Source organism: Camelus ferus, chromosome 17 (genome assembly GCF_009834535.1).
Source record: "Camelus ferus isolate YT-003-E chromosome 17, BCGSAC_Cfer_1.0, whole genome shotgun sequence".
Taxonomy (NCBI): domain Eukaryota; kingdom Metazoa; phylum Chordata; class Mammalia; order Artiodactyla; family Camelidae; genus Camelus; species Camelus ferus.
This window is the reverse complement of record NC_045712.1, coordinates 48,932,731-48,949,476: the sequence shown is the minus strand read 5'-3', so window position 1 is coordinate 48,949,476 and position 16,746 is coordinate 48,932,731. Positions and strand designations below refer to the sequence as shown.

The window sequence follows — 16,746 nt, the reverse complement described above, 5'->3', positions numbered from 1 at the left end:
TAAATCAGAAACCAGAGGACAAGCTTACTACCTACCACAGGCTGTTGGGTTAACTGAGGGGGCGTAGCTGGGAATCAGATCCAAACTGGAATCAGTCTAGATTCCTAAGGTTTAAACTAATCTAGATGGAAGAGAACAACCCCTCCATTTCTGTCAGGCTAATAATTCAAGTTCAGATCCAAAACCGAAAATTGCATCATCTATAAATTCTCCTGGAAACATGTCTCTTAATAGAATCTTCCCAACCCTCCTGACCCATCCACTCCATTTTTTTTTTTTTTTTTTGTGGTTCAGAGTTGCACTGTGACCTGGGATGTAGAAACTAGAGAGGTTATCCCTGCTAACTTAACAACATCAACAAAAAAAAAGCTGAATAAATTACAAAATCAGAATGTTTATTGAGTGCTTCAGATTACAGAGGTTGTAGGGCAAAGAAGTAGCCTGATACCGCAGGAAAGAGAGGCTTCTCCAGGGAAAAGTTGGAGGAGACCTTTGACTAATTTGTAGCACAAGATGAAGTGAAGCCACTGGGTACCATACAAGCAGGTATAGAGAATTCAGCTAAAATTCTTAACTAATTGCTGAAGATGGAGGAAGGTCAATCATGACAGCACAGAACCTCTGGGATACCTAGATGTAGGAGGAATTTCCACTGGGTCACCAGGTTTTCTCCACTGCCAAGCACTCATGTGAAAGGCCAAGAAGGTTGCAGCTGCTGCTGGAGAGAAAAAAAGACATATTTAAACTCAAACTGCTGAAAGTCAATGATAAAGAGGAAATCTTGAAGGGAGTCAGAGGAAAAAGAAAAATATACACATCACTTTCCAAAAAACCAAGATGAGAATGGAATTATGGCAGACTTCTTGACCAACTCTATGCCAGCCAGAAGATAATTAAGTGACATCTTTAAAATACTAAAAGCAAAAATGACTCACTCAGTAGCCTGTATCCAGTGAAAATATTTTCAACAATGAGGGAAAAATGAAGACTTTTTCAGACAAATAAAATCAGAGAGCTTTTATTATCAATAGTCTGGTTTTACATGAAATATATGAGAAATTCTTCAGCCAAAAGGAATAAGGTGCCAGACAGAAACTTGGATCTCTCTAAAGAAATGAAGAGCTCTGAAAATGGTTAAAATATAAATGTAAATATTTTAAAAACATATTTTACTATTCTTAATCATTCTAAAAAGACGATTTAGTGCAAAAAATAGCAGCAACATATTGTGGGTAAATAGTATATGTAAAAGTAAAATAAATGTCATCAATAGCACAAAAAGGGAAGGGAAGAAATGAAAATAAAGTTCTCGTGAAGTAATATTATGTTATTTGAGAATAAACTTTTAAATGGCTATAATGATATCCAACAAAGCAAACTTCAGAACAAGGAAGACTTTATCAGAAATAAAAAGGGCAAGATCATAATAATAAAGGATTCAATTTTCCAGGAAGACAGAACAACACTAAATGTGTAAGCACCTAACAAGAGCTTCCAAATTCATAAAGCAAAAGTGATATAATTAAAAAGAAAAATCGGCAAATCAACAATCATACTTAGAGACCTCAACACTCCACTCTTATTAATGGATAAAATACACAGACAGAAAATCAGCAAGTATATAGAGGACCCAAACAACAGTACCACCCACAAATTTAACTGAGCTGGCATTTATAGAACACTCTACCCACAACAGCGGAATACACCTTTTTATGTACACATGAAACACTCACTAAGATAGATCACATTTTAGTCATAAAACAAACTTTAGCAAATTTAGAAGAATTGAAATCATACAAAATATGTTGTCTGACCATCACAGAATTAACTTAGAAGTCAGGAACAAAAAGATATCTGAAAATTGCATAAATATTCAGGAACTAAGCAGTAATTAATAGGGAAATGTAAATTTAAACCACAATGAGATACTGCTACATATCTGTTAGAATGACTACAGTTTATTTTTAAAATTTTACAATGGAATTCTCATAAGTTTCTACTGTTTGAAAAGAATATGGCCCTTTCTTAATAAATTAAAATACACATTTATCTTCTATATAACTCAGTAATTGGCACAGAGAAACCAGTACATGTATGTTTATAGGGGCTTTCTTCATTATTGCCAAAAACTGTAAACAAGTCAAATATCCTTCAACTAGTGAATGAATAAACAAGCCATGGTTTATTCATATAATGGAATACTGCCCAGTGGTAAAAATTCACAAATCAGTGACACACATAATAATATGGATAAATCTCAAAAGCATTATGCTAAGTAAACGAAGAAAATCTTGAAAGACTAATAGTCTGTATGAGTCCATTCACACAACATTGAAAGGGCACAGATGGAGAGACAGAAGATAAATCAGTGGTTGCTTGAGGGCTGGGCATGTGGGGAGTGGGATTTGATTTGTTTACAGTTTGGGGGAATAATGAAAAAAATCCCCTGTAAACATACATGTACGTTTTGTTCTATTTGTGGGGATTACTGAGTTATGACACGTATTTTACTTTATAAGAAAATGCCTACATGTTACATGACTGTGTTCATCAAAGCTGATAGAAACGTACACTGAAAGGGATAAATTTTACCCTGTGTAAATTACCGTATTAAACCTGACTTTAAAAACAGCTTATACTTAGATGACCATGCTAGGTCAGTCCACTATCTCCACATAATTCCTCTTCAGTCTGAACTCCACACCTCTATGGTACCAGTGGGTTAGATATAAAACTTGGCCCAAGGAAACATCAAATTTAATTATCTCACTTCCCTCTGATAGAGTTGTAGACAGACCACTCTTCATGGTGGAGTAAATGATATCGTATCAACAAGCTGTGAATAGTGGGGATCAAATGAGATGCCAGATCTTGAAGTCTGATGGGTCCCTAGGAAAGAAACAGCTGGACAAAACCAACTGCATCAAAATTGTGCCTGTGTTGGCCCTTCTGAACATTCCTTTGTAGAATCATAAAGTGGTACATTAATGGAAAAACCTGGTTTCATAGGGTATCCCCCAGCAATCTTCAATTTATGTTGTTGGAACATTTTTGTCAGAGTTGGTTTCTTTACACCAGCCTAGGCAGAAACTCCCTTGTGGCAAAAGTTCTAAATTCATGCAAGCTCAGAAAATTTGGTGACACATTCTCTGGAGAATTTCAAAACTGAGGCTTCATTATTATGTAATAAACATATCCTCTCTAATTTCTGTAGCAAGCTTCTTTCAAATTCTGCATGCCTTATGTTAAAGTTTCTGATTAGTCTCCAAAACACCCGCTTCCAAGGAGGAAAAGAAAAAAGCCTACATCACCATCTACCACATGTAAAAGTTAAACCAGTGATAAGAGTGGGTTCTTAATTGTCTCTCAAACCCAATTAAAGAATATGGCCACATTTAGAAGAAAAGATGACGGAGGCTTGGGTTTATTTTGGAAATCCTCTAGTAGGGGTCAGAATCATGTGCATGGTAGGAATTGATTAAGATAAACTTAACGAGGCTGTTCGAAACAAATGGCATCTCTTTCTCACTGGAAGCCATTTGTTTTTGAACAGCCTCATTAATTTTATCTTCTGAAAAGAACTTGGCCGTCAAATTTATATCAAATACCAGGAGGCTGTCTTGGTTTTGAAAGGTGTCTGAGTCACTTAAGAATCACAGAATTCTGTGCTTGAGGAAGACTTTCTTTGGTGTTGAAAGATGTCTGAGTCATTTAGGATATGTAGAAGGATGGCACCCTGCCAGCTCGTGGGTTATCTAACATCGGAGCAGCCCAAAGTTCATGCTGGCTGTTTGCATTAATCACCATAATTTGACTAACAAGCCTGACGTGACAGCTCAGCATTAGGAGGGCACCAAGGCCACAAGCTGAACAAAGACGACAAGAAAAAGGGAGGGTGGTGAGGCAGAAATCCCCTGTTCCCCTCCACGGTAGTTGAGAATTTCCAAAGTTGATGATAGGAAAAAGAATTTCCAATTGTTGATGTCGGTAAAGACATCAACAGTCTGGGCCGAAGGGAAACCCAGGTGGGAGGAGGACAATTCCAGCTTCCTACTCTCTTGGTCATGTTTTCTTCCTACAGATCTCAGCCGCCTCCCCCCTGACTTTGGCTACAATCACGCCTGGACTTCGGGGTACCTCGACCTCCATTGCTGGGCTGATCAAGAGATCAAACTGGGCACTTTTGACTTTGACTAGTCAGATTTTGTGATTTTCTGTTAAAAAAAATGTAATTCTTCTACCTCCAAGAATTAGGTGAGAATAGACTTTTCTTTTTTAGGATTTTGGCAAAACAAGAATGAATGGAAGTCAAGCTGCACCCCACCACCACTTCCAATTCACACTCATCCAAAGGCATAAAGAGACAGGACCTTGATGAGCACAGATTACTTCTTTCTGAAAGACCTAAAGTCAAGCAATCAATTATTAATCTGCTTCCTAGGCTAGACTCTTTACTCACCCACAGTTTTTCAACTCAGTCTTGCCTCTTCCAGTTTGCGGGAAGCACATTATCTGGCCAAGTGTAATGGCTGTACCTTTAATGAAGGAGGCTTCTTTCCAGTGAACAACTCAACCTACTGGTCATGACCACATACCTCCCTGCAGTCAAGTACTTTTTCCAAAAACTCCCTCCCATTTCCTAAACTGAGTTCTCCATAATACTACTTCATGAGAATCCTTTTTCAGCAAACATGAACAAAAAGCCGGGCTCCTCTGAACCTCTTGTATGTTGGTGCACCTTGTAAGCTTCCACATGCAAACGTGGTGTGCATGGTTTCCCAAACTTACTCGACAAAGGAACCCTTTTAATTCCCTCACCCGCGACATCTGTTGTTCCGTATTGCAGTTTGCGAATTTCTGTCAACCTCCTAAATTAATTTCCCTTCCCACTAACAGAAGAGACAACTTCTCATTTGAAAAACCCAACACTGTATTTCACATTCTCTGGTCAGAATCCCACCTCCAGCTCTGAACTCATATGCTGAACAGGTGTAATTGATACAATTCCTCTTGCCTGAGTTTACAATGATAAATCTGGCTGATTATATCCTAACATTTGATTTCTAAAAACAAGGAAATAAAGTGATGTTCTCCTCTTTCAATTGCCACTTGAATCTTATTTCAGTTTTTTTTTTTTAAGCACAAAAGATTCAGATTGGGAGATATATGTATTTAAGTCAGAAGAGTCTGTACATATTTTGGCTTTTTTTTTTCTTGAAGTGTGGGTTCTTAGCATTTGGAAGAAAACAAAGATCACTGAGGGTGGGAAGAGGTGTCTCATATTTTCACAGAGATTTCAAAGCTTGAGTCATCCTTGTCATTTTCAGACCCAACTGCCCAGAGCTGAGTCAAAAGGGTGGGGTAAAGTGGGGGTGAAACTGAGCTTTGAAATCAGTCCAACACCCTGTGACGTCACCCATGGAGGCTCCTTCATTCATTATCACCTCATACATCTTTTCTTGTTCCTTCCCGTGGCTCCCCAGGTAAGAGTAAGCTTGGCTCTGTTTATTTCCCAAGAATGTCCTCTCCTCTTAGAGACAATGTGCTTACTAGGAAAACAACTCCAGATATTTGGATGTATATAGGCTGGGACCCAAATATCCTGAAGTCCCAGTACCCACAATCCCTGACCTATGACGATTTGACTTGTGATTTCTCACCTTTACGATGATGTAAAAGTGATACACATTCAGTAGAAACTGTACTTTGAATTAGAATTTTGATCTTTTCCAGGCTAGAGATACGTGGTGTGATGCTTTTGTGGGGCAGGGCAGCTGCAGCTCCCAGTCAGCGCCTGATCACGGGGGCAAACGATCAACACACTCACAACCATCCTGGACCCAGATAGTCACTCTGTTTTTCACTTTCAGTACAGTAATCAATAAATTACATGAGAGATTCTATGAAAACTAAAAATAAACTTACCCTATGATTTAGCAATTCCACTCCTAGGCAAATCTCTGGAGAAAATTCTAATTCAAAAAGATACATGCATCCCAACAGTTCATAGCAGCACTATTTATGATAGTCAAGATATGGAAACAACCTAAATGTCCATCAACAGATGACTGGATAAAGAAGTTGTGGTATATATATGTATATATATACACACACACACACACACACATACCCACACACGTATTATATATATTATTATAATTATGTAATGTATTATATATACATATATATAACAGAATACTACTAAGCCATCAAAAAGAATAAAACAATGCCATTTGCAGCAACATGGATGGACCTGAAGATTATTATTCTAAGTGAAGTAAGCCAGAAAGAGAAAGAAAAATGCCAGGTCATATCACTTACATGTGAATGTAAAAAAAAAAGACACAAATGAACTTATTTACAAAACAGAAATAAACTCACAGACATAGAAAACAAACGCAATTACCAGGGGGTAAGGTGGGTGGGAAGGGATAAATTGGGAGTTCAGGATTTGCAGATACTAACTACTGTACATAAAATGGGTAAACAGGGTCCTACTGTAGAGCACACTACATTCAATACCTTGTAAATGCCTAAAATGAAAAGGAATATATATGTATAAATGTACAACTGCAACATTATACTGTACACAAGAAATTAACACAACATTGTAGATCGACTATGCTTCAATTTTAAAAATTACATGAGATATTCAACACTTCATCATAAAACAGACTTTGTGATAGATGCTTTTGCCCAACTGTAGGCTAATGTAAGTATTCTGAATATGCCTATAGACAAGGCTAGACTATGATGTTCGGTAAGTTAGGTGTATTAAATGCATTTTCCATTTATAGTATTTTCCACGTATGATGGGTTTATCAGGACATAGCCTCATTGTACGTCGAGGAAGATCTGTATGGGACAGTAGTCAGCTCATTAAAAGATTGATCATTCTTTTTTTTTTTTTTTAATGAAAGCATTTTTTTTATTGAGTTATAGTCCGTTTACAACATTGTGTCAATTTCTGGAGTACAGCACAGTGCTTCAGTCATACATGTATATACATATACCAACTTTCATATTCTTTTGCACCGTGAGCTACTACAAGATCTTGTATAGATTTCCCTGTGCTGTACAGTATAAACTTGTTTATCTGTTCTATATATACCTGTCAGTATCTGCAAATCTCGAATTTGCAGTCTTCCCTTAAGACTGATCATTCTTTATTCTTATACCTCTTAGAGTCATTGTGTGGAAGGAGTAAGCTAGTACACGAACAATTTGAAGAGGCCAGCACAGAGGAAATGCTACCTCCTCACCAAATGTCAGCTAGCAATACCATCATTTTTTCCCACGATTGCTCACAGCAGCTTTATCGGTAACATTCAAACACTTGGGGGAAAAAAATCCAAATGTCCATTAACAGGAGAATGGACAAGTTTTGGCATATCCATACGATGGAACACCAGCCAACAACAAAAAGGAATGAAGTATATTGTAAACAGTGTGGCTGTTAATAGCGGGGTACATGTATCTTTTTGAATTAATTCTTATTTTGTGGTTGGCTTTATTCTTTTGATAACTATGTAAGTTTAAAAAAGCTAAAGCTTGGGGGAGGATATAGCTCAAGTAGTAGAGGGCATGCTTAGCATGCACGAGGTCCTGGGTTCAATCCCCAGTAGCTCCTCTAAAAGTAAATAAATACATAGACCTAATTACCTCCCTCCCCCTGCCGAAAAACAAATAAATAAAAAAGCTAAAGCTCTAAACATTCTTAGAAGCAATGAACAGTACATATATGCCAATTTAAAAATATGTGCAGTATATTGTGTATATGTATTTATATGCAATATATTGTATATGTGCAGTCAAATTGTAATGATTCTACCTAATAAAACTGAAAAATAAGTAAAAGCTATTCAATATATTTTTAAAAAGTGAAATATTGGCATACACAGACACAGAGATGTATCTCAACGTAATTAGGCTGAATGAATGAAGCCGGACAAAAAAGAGTCCACACTGAACAATTCAATTTATATAAAACTCTAGAAAATGCAGACTAACCTACAGGGTCAGGAGGCAGATCCGTGGTGGCCTGGAGTTGAGGAGGGAGCAGAGACAGGATGCCAGGGAGGCAGGAGACACTTGGTAGTGATGGGTGTGTTCAGTCCTGATTGAGGTGATGGCTTCATGGGTGTATACAGATGTCAAAACTCTAAATCTGTGCTCACAACTGCTACTGTTACCGCTTCTACCGCTGCCGCTGTCATCTGTGTCTCATGCGCTCTCGGAGAATTTCCTTGAAAGTTACACTCCAGAATAAGTAAAGGGTTTTACATCCTTGCTCCTCCGAGTGTGGTCCGTGTGGTCCATGTGGTCTGCAGCAGCACTGCCAGGGAGCCCACTAGAAGTGCAGATTCTTGGACCCCACCCCAGACTGACAGAATCAGAACCTGCCTTTGAGCCAGTTCGACAGTTGATTCTTAATGTGTATTGATGCTTGAGAAACACTCGAAGAACAGAATGTTTTGGTTAGTGGGGTTTGTCACATACACCACATACAGATAATCAGTTTGCAAAGATTTCAAACTGCAGTCTAATGACACAAACTTGCTCTTTTAAATTGTTAGGGACAGACCCACGACAACAAAGTTCTGCTTAATGCTTTGTAGTCTCAGGACGCTAAGAAGGCAGAACTCAGAGAAGGAAGGCTTGGATGCCACCAGTGTCTGCTACCTACAGACACTTCATCCTGTGTATTTCTTCGGCACCTCAATTATGTCATGTTCAAAGCCAAACTTAAGGGCTCTCTCTGAAGTTGGAGTCCCCAGATGCAGACGCTGAGATGTGGATTCCTGTGGGAGTGATTTATTAAGGAAGGATTCTCAGAAAAGCCTCATGGGGGAGAAGAGAATTGGGACCAGGAAGAGACGGAGGCTAAGCAGGGAAGCAGTGTCAAGAAAGGAAATGGGTAATTTGGGTTCGATTCCTCATGGGACTCTGGAGACCTCGGTAACTCCTTGCAGTGCAAAGCACGGTCCATGGACCAGCATCCTCGGTCACTAGGAAGCTGGTTAGAACTGCAGAATCTCAAACCCCACAGCAGCCCTACTGAATCAGATGCTGCATTTTAACAAGGTTTCTCAGATGACTCATAACCACGCTAAAATCTGAAAAACATTGATGCAGGTCGTACATCAAAGTTGTCCCAATTAGGAAGAAGGATGGAGAAGTACTTACATTCATTCCACTGTTACATCGGTCTTTGTGGAAGTGCTGCTCTTAGGCTCCTGAATTCTCCTAATAATTTCCCAGCCATCTCGCCTCTCTGCGAATGTAGACAAAGGACTTTCAGCAGGCTGAGGATGGCTGCTAGCAAAGAGATCCAGGTTTGGGCTGCTCCCAAGTGTTGGCAGAGAGAGACAGTACACCAAGAGCTGGTACCAAAGTCCCAGGGGATTATGTGCTAACGGAGCCTCCATCTACCTTCTTCTTCATTCTGCTGTTTCTCTTGTCTTCTTAGCACCCACTGAACTCTGAGAGCATGCCCTCACTTGTCAAGACCAACTGGGTCAACCATGCTCTCTGATCTACCACTGCAAAGATCCTTAAATCTTCCATCACCGTCACTTTGCCACAGTCCACGTTCAGAGTTGGACTATCCCTTACTGCCAAACTCCCCACCTTGTGACCCAAGCCCTGTCTGCCACCTGTACACGCCTCTCAAGGTGCAACAGGAAAGCCTCTGCTCTCCCATGCCTTTTCTGACCCTTCCAGGCAGAAATGGCTGTCTGCCTTCTGTTCCCACAGCAAAATTTTATCATTACCAAAAAAGGAGAGTGGGGGTGGGGTATAGCTCAGTGGCAGAGCGCATGCTTAGCATGCAAGAGGTCCTGTGTTCAACCCCAGTTCCTTCATTAAAAATAAATCAATAAATAGCCCAATTACCTCTCCAAAGAAAACCCCAAAAATGTAATAAAGTAAAAAAATTTTTTAAAAAAAGACTGATTGCACTTCCTGTGCTTAGCACATATTAGGTGCTCAATAAATATTTATTAATGAAATCATCAACTCTAAGGTACTTTTCAAGTACTTTAGCATACGGACAGGAGCAACAACTCTACAATTCGATTTAATAAACTCAAGGATGCAAACACTACACTAAATGAAACACGAGAAGGTGAGAGAGGAAGATGTATGTGAACCTTCCATGTTCTCTGTAGACGAAATCTCATTCATTCCTCACTTCTCTCAGCTGCTTTGGAAGAATTTATTTGGAATCTTTAACGCAAACAGTTCCCTCAAGAATTGTCACACACATTTGCTAAAACACATGACAGCTCAAGCCAATCACTGCTTGTTATTCAGAATCACCAATGTTCATAGTCACTGCAGGCTTGAAACTGCACTTCCCAAACACAAGCCTTAAGAACAATACTGCTGGCTTTTACTAGAATCATTCCCGAATAAATGCAACGTATGTAACTTAAGTAATTAGCATCCAGGCTGTTCCTTCTAAAATGTGAATCTCTCCCTCTCTCTAACTAGCTCCCTGCCTCTGTCTCTCTCTCTCTCTCTCTCTCTCTCTCTCTCTCTCTCTCTCTCTCTCTCTCTCTCTTTCTCTCTCTCTTTGGTTTAATTAATGCTAATTCATACTGCCCTACAAGAATTTGCAAGCTGTACTGAGAAATAATGCAGTGTTAGTTTTATAATTTAGTGCACAGACCACATTTGTGCACAAGCTCTGTAAACTGGGCCTGTGGTCAAAGGGAACAATTAACATACTTTGTTAGTATGAAATGATGTACTAATCTGTACAGTCCCCTCAAAGCGGTTGCCTGTTCCACTTTGCCTTCCTGTGCAAATTCTTTTCCATGTATCTAGCACTGCTCCAAAAATAACACATTGCATGCCTGGTGCTGTAAATTGGGCTCACGACGATGAAGATATACCAATTAGAAAATATTTGTGGGGCGGAAATGCACAGCAAGACAATTTCCAGCCAAACAAGGAGGTGGGAGCCCAGACTTGAAGGGGAGTTTGGGTTCCCCAACCTACGTCAGATTTCACAAGCAGAGCCGTCTTCATCTTTGGAGAAGGACTGTGGGAAGGGCATTTGGTGGGAAAAGTAAGACCTCACACCAGAAGAGTTAACCCCAAATCACACTGATGTCAACTTCATTCACACTGCAGACTGATTTGCATTTAAACAGATACCATCCGTTCCTTTATTTAAGTAGCACGTAGGAGCCATAGTGCAATTTGTGCGTTCTTTGGACATCTGTGGTTCTTGGTGAAGCACCGGGTCAGGTTAAGGATAAAAATAACAATCATGTCTGACATTTTTACGGTGATTTGCAGTTCCCCAAGACAGTTCAGGTACACAGGCTCCTCTGGGTCTCACCACACGTCTGTGGGTAGACATACCATCACCGCTTTGCTGATGTGGAATTGTGGGTTCAGAGACGTTGGGTGACATGTCACACGGAAGGTGGTACTTTGTAGTGGTTCAAAACATGGGCTCTGAGGCCACCTTACCTGCAGGCAAAGTTTCCCTCCCCTTCTGTCTGACCACGAGAACTTGGCTTCGCTCTTCCATGAATCATATCACAATAAAGGTGTTTAAAAAAAAAAAAAAAAACAAATAGTGCTGTCAGCATGAGCTGCTGTTACATCCATGAAACCATCACCACAATCAAGATAGCTAACATTGCCCTCACTCCTCCAGAGGTGAAATTTTCGAATTCCCAGTTTATCCCTTCCCACCCTCTGTGCCCTCTGTAACCATACGTTTGATCTCTATGTCTGTGAGTCTGTTTCCATTTTGCAGATAAGTTCATTTGTGTCCCCCCCCTGCCTTTTTTTTTTTTTTTTGGCATTTTTCTTTCTCTTTCTGGCTCACTTCACTTAAAATGATGGTCCTCAGGTCCATCCATGTTGCTGCAAATGGCATTATTTTATTCTTTTTATGGCTGAATAGTATTCCATTGCATAAATACACACCACATCACATGTGGTGAACTTTCAAAGGATTGAAAGGTATCTAGCTAATATAACTATATTTCTTTCTCAACGATTGATTTCTCAGGTTATAAAAGTATCACACATATTTCTGAAGATAAAAGAGGGCTCAAGGGGAAACCAAAGCTGTTAACTTGAGGAAAAGCTGTTGTAGGGAGGAGAGTGAATATTTATTATCATCAAAAACGAATGTAGCATGATTTTGATTTAATATAGAGAAATAGTCCTGAGAGTAGAGAGAAAGAGGGTCTTAGGCAAATTACAGAAATAACCAGAAATAACCACAATCCACACATTTCCTTGTGAGGTAACTTCGCAACCCCTGTTATCAAGGGGCAGAGTTATTTCCCATCTAGTGACTCTAGGGTGACCGTGGGGCTTGCTGTGGTAAACACAATGTACAGTCGCCCCCTCACTGCCCTTATGCCCTGGAAATCTGCTCCAAGTCCCAAGTGGATGCCTGAATCCACAGGTAGTACTGAGCCCCACATATACCGTGATTTCCCTACACATACACACCTACGATGAAGTTTAATTTATAAATCAGGCACAGTAAGAGGCTGACAACAGTAACTAGAATGAAATGGAAAAATTATTGTTGCAGTAAAGTATGTTACAGCTCAGTGTTATAGCTCAGTTGTGACAACAACCTGGATCCGGGCAAGAGACCAAGCAGCACTTGGAGGGTTGGAGAACTCAGGTTTATTATGCCAGCGGGCCCAGAGGAGTTAACACTCCAAGCTCTGGACACCATCTGTAGGTTTACACAGGCTTTTAAAGGCTGCCAGTCTATACTTCGCAACATCATTTGCAAATAACCTATAACAAAGGTGACTAATTAGGAATGAGCTTTGTAGAAATAGACCAATCAGGAATGAGCTCCATGCAAATGAGGCATTACAAATGGACCAATCAGGCGTTAGCTCAGGGAATCAATAGAACCTTAGGGGTATGTTCTGCTTTCCTAGAAGTAAGCTGTTTCAGAGATAAAGAGTGAAATAATGCTGCTGGGCCAGGGAAACAAATGGTGCTGGCAGGAGAGTAGTGGCCCTGCCTGGGGCTCCTGCCATCTTCTTCATGGGTCTTCCCACCTCATTATAACAACATACTGGAATAAGAGTCATGTGATGGTGGTCTCTCTCAAAACATCATACTGTGTCATTCTCACCCTTCTTCTAGTGACGATATGAGGTGATAAACCGCCCACGTGATGAGATGAACTCAAGTGATGACGTAGGAGCTGTGATGTAGCGTTAGGCTACTGCTGGCTTTCTGACCATAGGTCACAAGGAGAATCATCTGCTTCAGGTGATCCAGATCCCAGAGCCAGGATGCTGTCGATGGCTGGGTACCCAGGCAGATAAAAGGATGGAATAGGAGACTGTCGAGGTTTTATTCCAATACACGTGCTTCTCTGAGTTTGTTCAATGGAGCCTCAAACTCCACCTAAAGGATTATTTTCCGTCCATAAGCAGACAGTGTAATCTTTTAATCATGCATCCAAGAAAACTTATTGAGCACCTACTATGTGCTCAAAGCTAAGAGAATGATTTCACTCCTAGCAAAAAAAAAAAAAAAAAACCAAAATTCTGCTGAGTGTAATTTTGATGACATGTGGGCCATTCACTAGGTAAGATTCAAAATCAAGTTTTTTTAAATCAATGGATTACCTTTCCATAGTAGTCATGTATTTAAAAATGAGTTAATCACTTATATGTGCAATCTAAAAATAAGGACACAAATGAACTACTTATTATTTATAACTAAGATGATTAATTTCTTGAATATGTGTAAGCACATTTGACTGTCCTTTATGACTGGATTACCACATTCTGTTGATTCTTATTTTGTGGTTGGCTTTATTTCTTTGATAACTACGTAAGTTTAAAAAGCTAAAGCTCTAAACTGTTCTTAGAAACAATGAACAATACATATGTGCAGTCAAATTGTAACAATTCTACCTAGTAAAACTGAAAAATGAAAAAAGTGAGTTAAAAAGATGTCTTTAGAACATATGCAAGTAGTCTATGTATTGTAAATGTAATAATACCTACCTGGAAACAGTGGAAAATCTAGAATGAGGCATTTAAGCAGATGTCTGACACTATGGTCTTTTGATTTTCACCAGTACAATTTGGCAGAGCACGCCCTTACACTCAACTTTTGCTCCCCCAGAAAAATGTATGTACCAGTCAACATTTGGTGTCACAAGAATTTGACACCAAGTCTGGGCAACCTCATTCTTTTTCCTCTTTGGCACTTGATAACCATAATTTTATTATAATCCTCAGGGTCAAAAAGTCCTTCCTCTCTTACAGCGGTCCTTCCCTGTCAGCCAAGGTGGGGGCCACTGCCCCTCCCCCTGGTCTTGGAAGTTCTGGTCCCTTCAATAGTGGCGCCATGCTGGTTTGATGCAGCTGGACAATGTGAAGCCCTCAGGTTCCTCCCTGTTGGTTCCACGTGGGTGGAATGGTGTCTCTCACAGCTGCCTTTCTAATTGTCTGGAGCAGAGCACATAACCCACAGTGTTCTCCCATTCACTCCTTCACATCAGCCAGGAGAAGGAGGCAAAGTGGAACAGACAGAGGGAACTGCAAATGCAAAGGCCCTGCAGCCAGGAGAGGCATAAAGAAGACGAGGGAGCAGAGGCAGTCTGAGGTCAGGTTGAAAATGTGCAGGGGACCTGAAGCCACGCTGGGGAGGCCTTGGTAAGTTTCCCTTGAGCTCAGTGCTGAGGAAGTCAACAAAGGACTTGGCAAGGTATTGACAGTGGGCAGTGTGGGATTTTAGCAAGATCACATTGGCTGCAGTGGGGGTAAAGATGCACTGACCTTCTGTTCTGTGAGCTGTACCCCCAAAGAAGCCAAGCCCTAATGACAGCTGAGTCTTTAGAACAAGGAGAAAGCAGCAGACGGAAGATGGTCTAAGAAAAGGCAAAAGCCTGAGTTGGACTAGAAAAGAGAGTAATCGATGTTTGGCCCTCCAGCTGTAGAACCCCATCAGTCTATCCTGGACAGTTTGTTGAACATACAGATTTCAAGGCTCTATTCCACACCTTCTGAGTCAGCATCTCGGGAACCTTCCTTATTGTTCTTGAGTCGCCCAAGACCGAAAGCTGTATTGTGTAAGGCAGACAAGTAAGATGGAAAATGAGGCTGAAGCTATTCAGAATCCCATCAGCTCTTCCACATGAGCTCTGAGCCCATAGAAAAAGATAAAGACACATATAATGAAAAAGCAGAGACCCGATTTCCCTTGAAGGCTTAGCCAGCACATGTTCTTGGCTCCCAAGCTGGTCACTGGACACCCCTGTCCGTTTTCTCGTCTGTTCCAACTGCCAGAGCCCTGCCAGCAATTAATGTCCAATTGCAAACTGCGCTTCTGTCAATGCCTGTTAACCAAACACACTGTGATACCAAACAGCTTCCTTCATTTTTCTCTGGTTGCACATGAAACTTTAAATCAAGGGTTTTGGCAAATTGTAACCCATGTGCCAAGTCCAGCCATCCCCTGACTACTTATGGCTCAGAAGCTAAAACAATCATAGGAAGACTCTTCCATAACATAATAAAATTGTATGAAGTTCAAATTTAGTGTCCACAGATGAAGTTCTATTGGAACACACAACCATGAATATTTATTTATTATCCATAGCTGATTTTGCTTGATACATACTCCACCAAGACAGAGTCAAATAGTTGTGATAGAAACCATATGAACCACAACACCTGCACCCCAATGTTCATAGCAGCACTATTTACAATAGCCAAGACATGGAGACAGCCTAAATGTCCATCAACGGATGACTGGATAAAGAAGAGGTGGTATATTTATACAATGGAATACTACTCAGCCATAAAAACCGACAACATAACACCATTTGCAGCAACATGGATGCTCCTGGAGAATGTCATTCTAAGTGAAGTAAGCCAGAAAGAGAAAGAAAAATACCATATGAGATCACTCATATGTGGAATCTAAAAAAAACAAAAACAAACAAACAAAACATAAATACAAAACAGAAACAGGCTCATAGACAGAATACAAACTTGTGGTTGCCAAGGGGGTGGGGGATGGGAAGGGATAGACTGGGATTTCAAAATGTAGAATAGATAAGCAAGATTATACTGTACAGCACAGGGAAATATATACAAGATCTTATGGTAGCTCACAGAGAAAAAAATGTGACAATATATATATGTTCATGTATAATTGAAAAATTGTGCGCTACACTGGAATTTGACACAACGTTGTAAAATTATTATAAATTAATTAAAATTTTTTAAAAAAAGAAACCATATGAATCACAAAGCCTAAAATAAATATTTTTTTAAAAAAGAAAATGTTTCTGAGGCATTAAGTTAACCTCCTAGCTTCTTTGGTCAAATTACCAATAAATTACCAAGCTCCCATGAAACAAATAATTTGTAACATAAATCATTGCCCATAATTTAAATCCTTCATAAGCTTGACTTTTCATACTGAATTTTCTTAAAGCTAGATAAGCCTTTAACCCCATGCACCATGACTAAGTTACTAGTTGATTCAGAAAATGTATGATTTCACAAAAGATCTAACAGAGTTTTCAGCCCACTGTATATTGTATGTGCTTCTCTAGAAGTAACAAGACCAAATCAGTACGTAAAGTCTTCAAAAAACTAGAAATAGACTTAGCATATTATCCAGCAATCCCACTGCTGGGTATATATCCAGAGGAAGCTGTAATTTAAAAATATACATGCATCCCAATGTTCATAGCAGCACTATTTACAACATCCA

The 16,746-nt window shown here is 39.8% G+C and overlaps 1 long non-coding RNA gene across 2 annotated transcripts; it reads right to left on the bottom strand.

The window, feature by feature from the left end:
• Positions 1-399: 399 nt before the first annotated feature.
• On the bottom strand, positions 400-9,256 carry LOC116657296. 2 transcript variants are annotated; one of them, XR_004312438.1, is made up of 3 exons: positions 9,187-9,256; positions 8,011-8,801; positions 400-718 (listed from the first exon to the last, which is right to left on the bottom strand). It is a non-coding gene; the product is annotated as an uncharacterized LOC116657296 (long non-coding RNA). The 2 variants fall into 2 exon arrangements; XR_004312437.1 differs by having other exon boundaries at positions 400-715.
• Between the last annotated feature and the right edge of the window lie 7,490 nt (positions 9,257-16,746).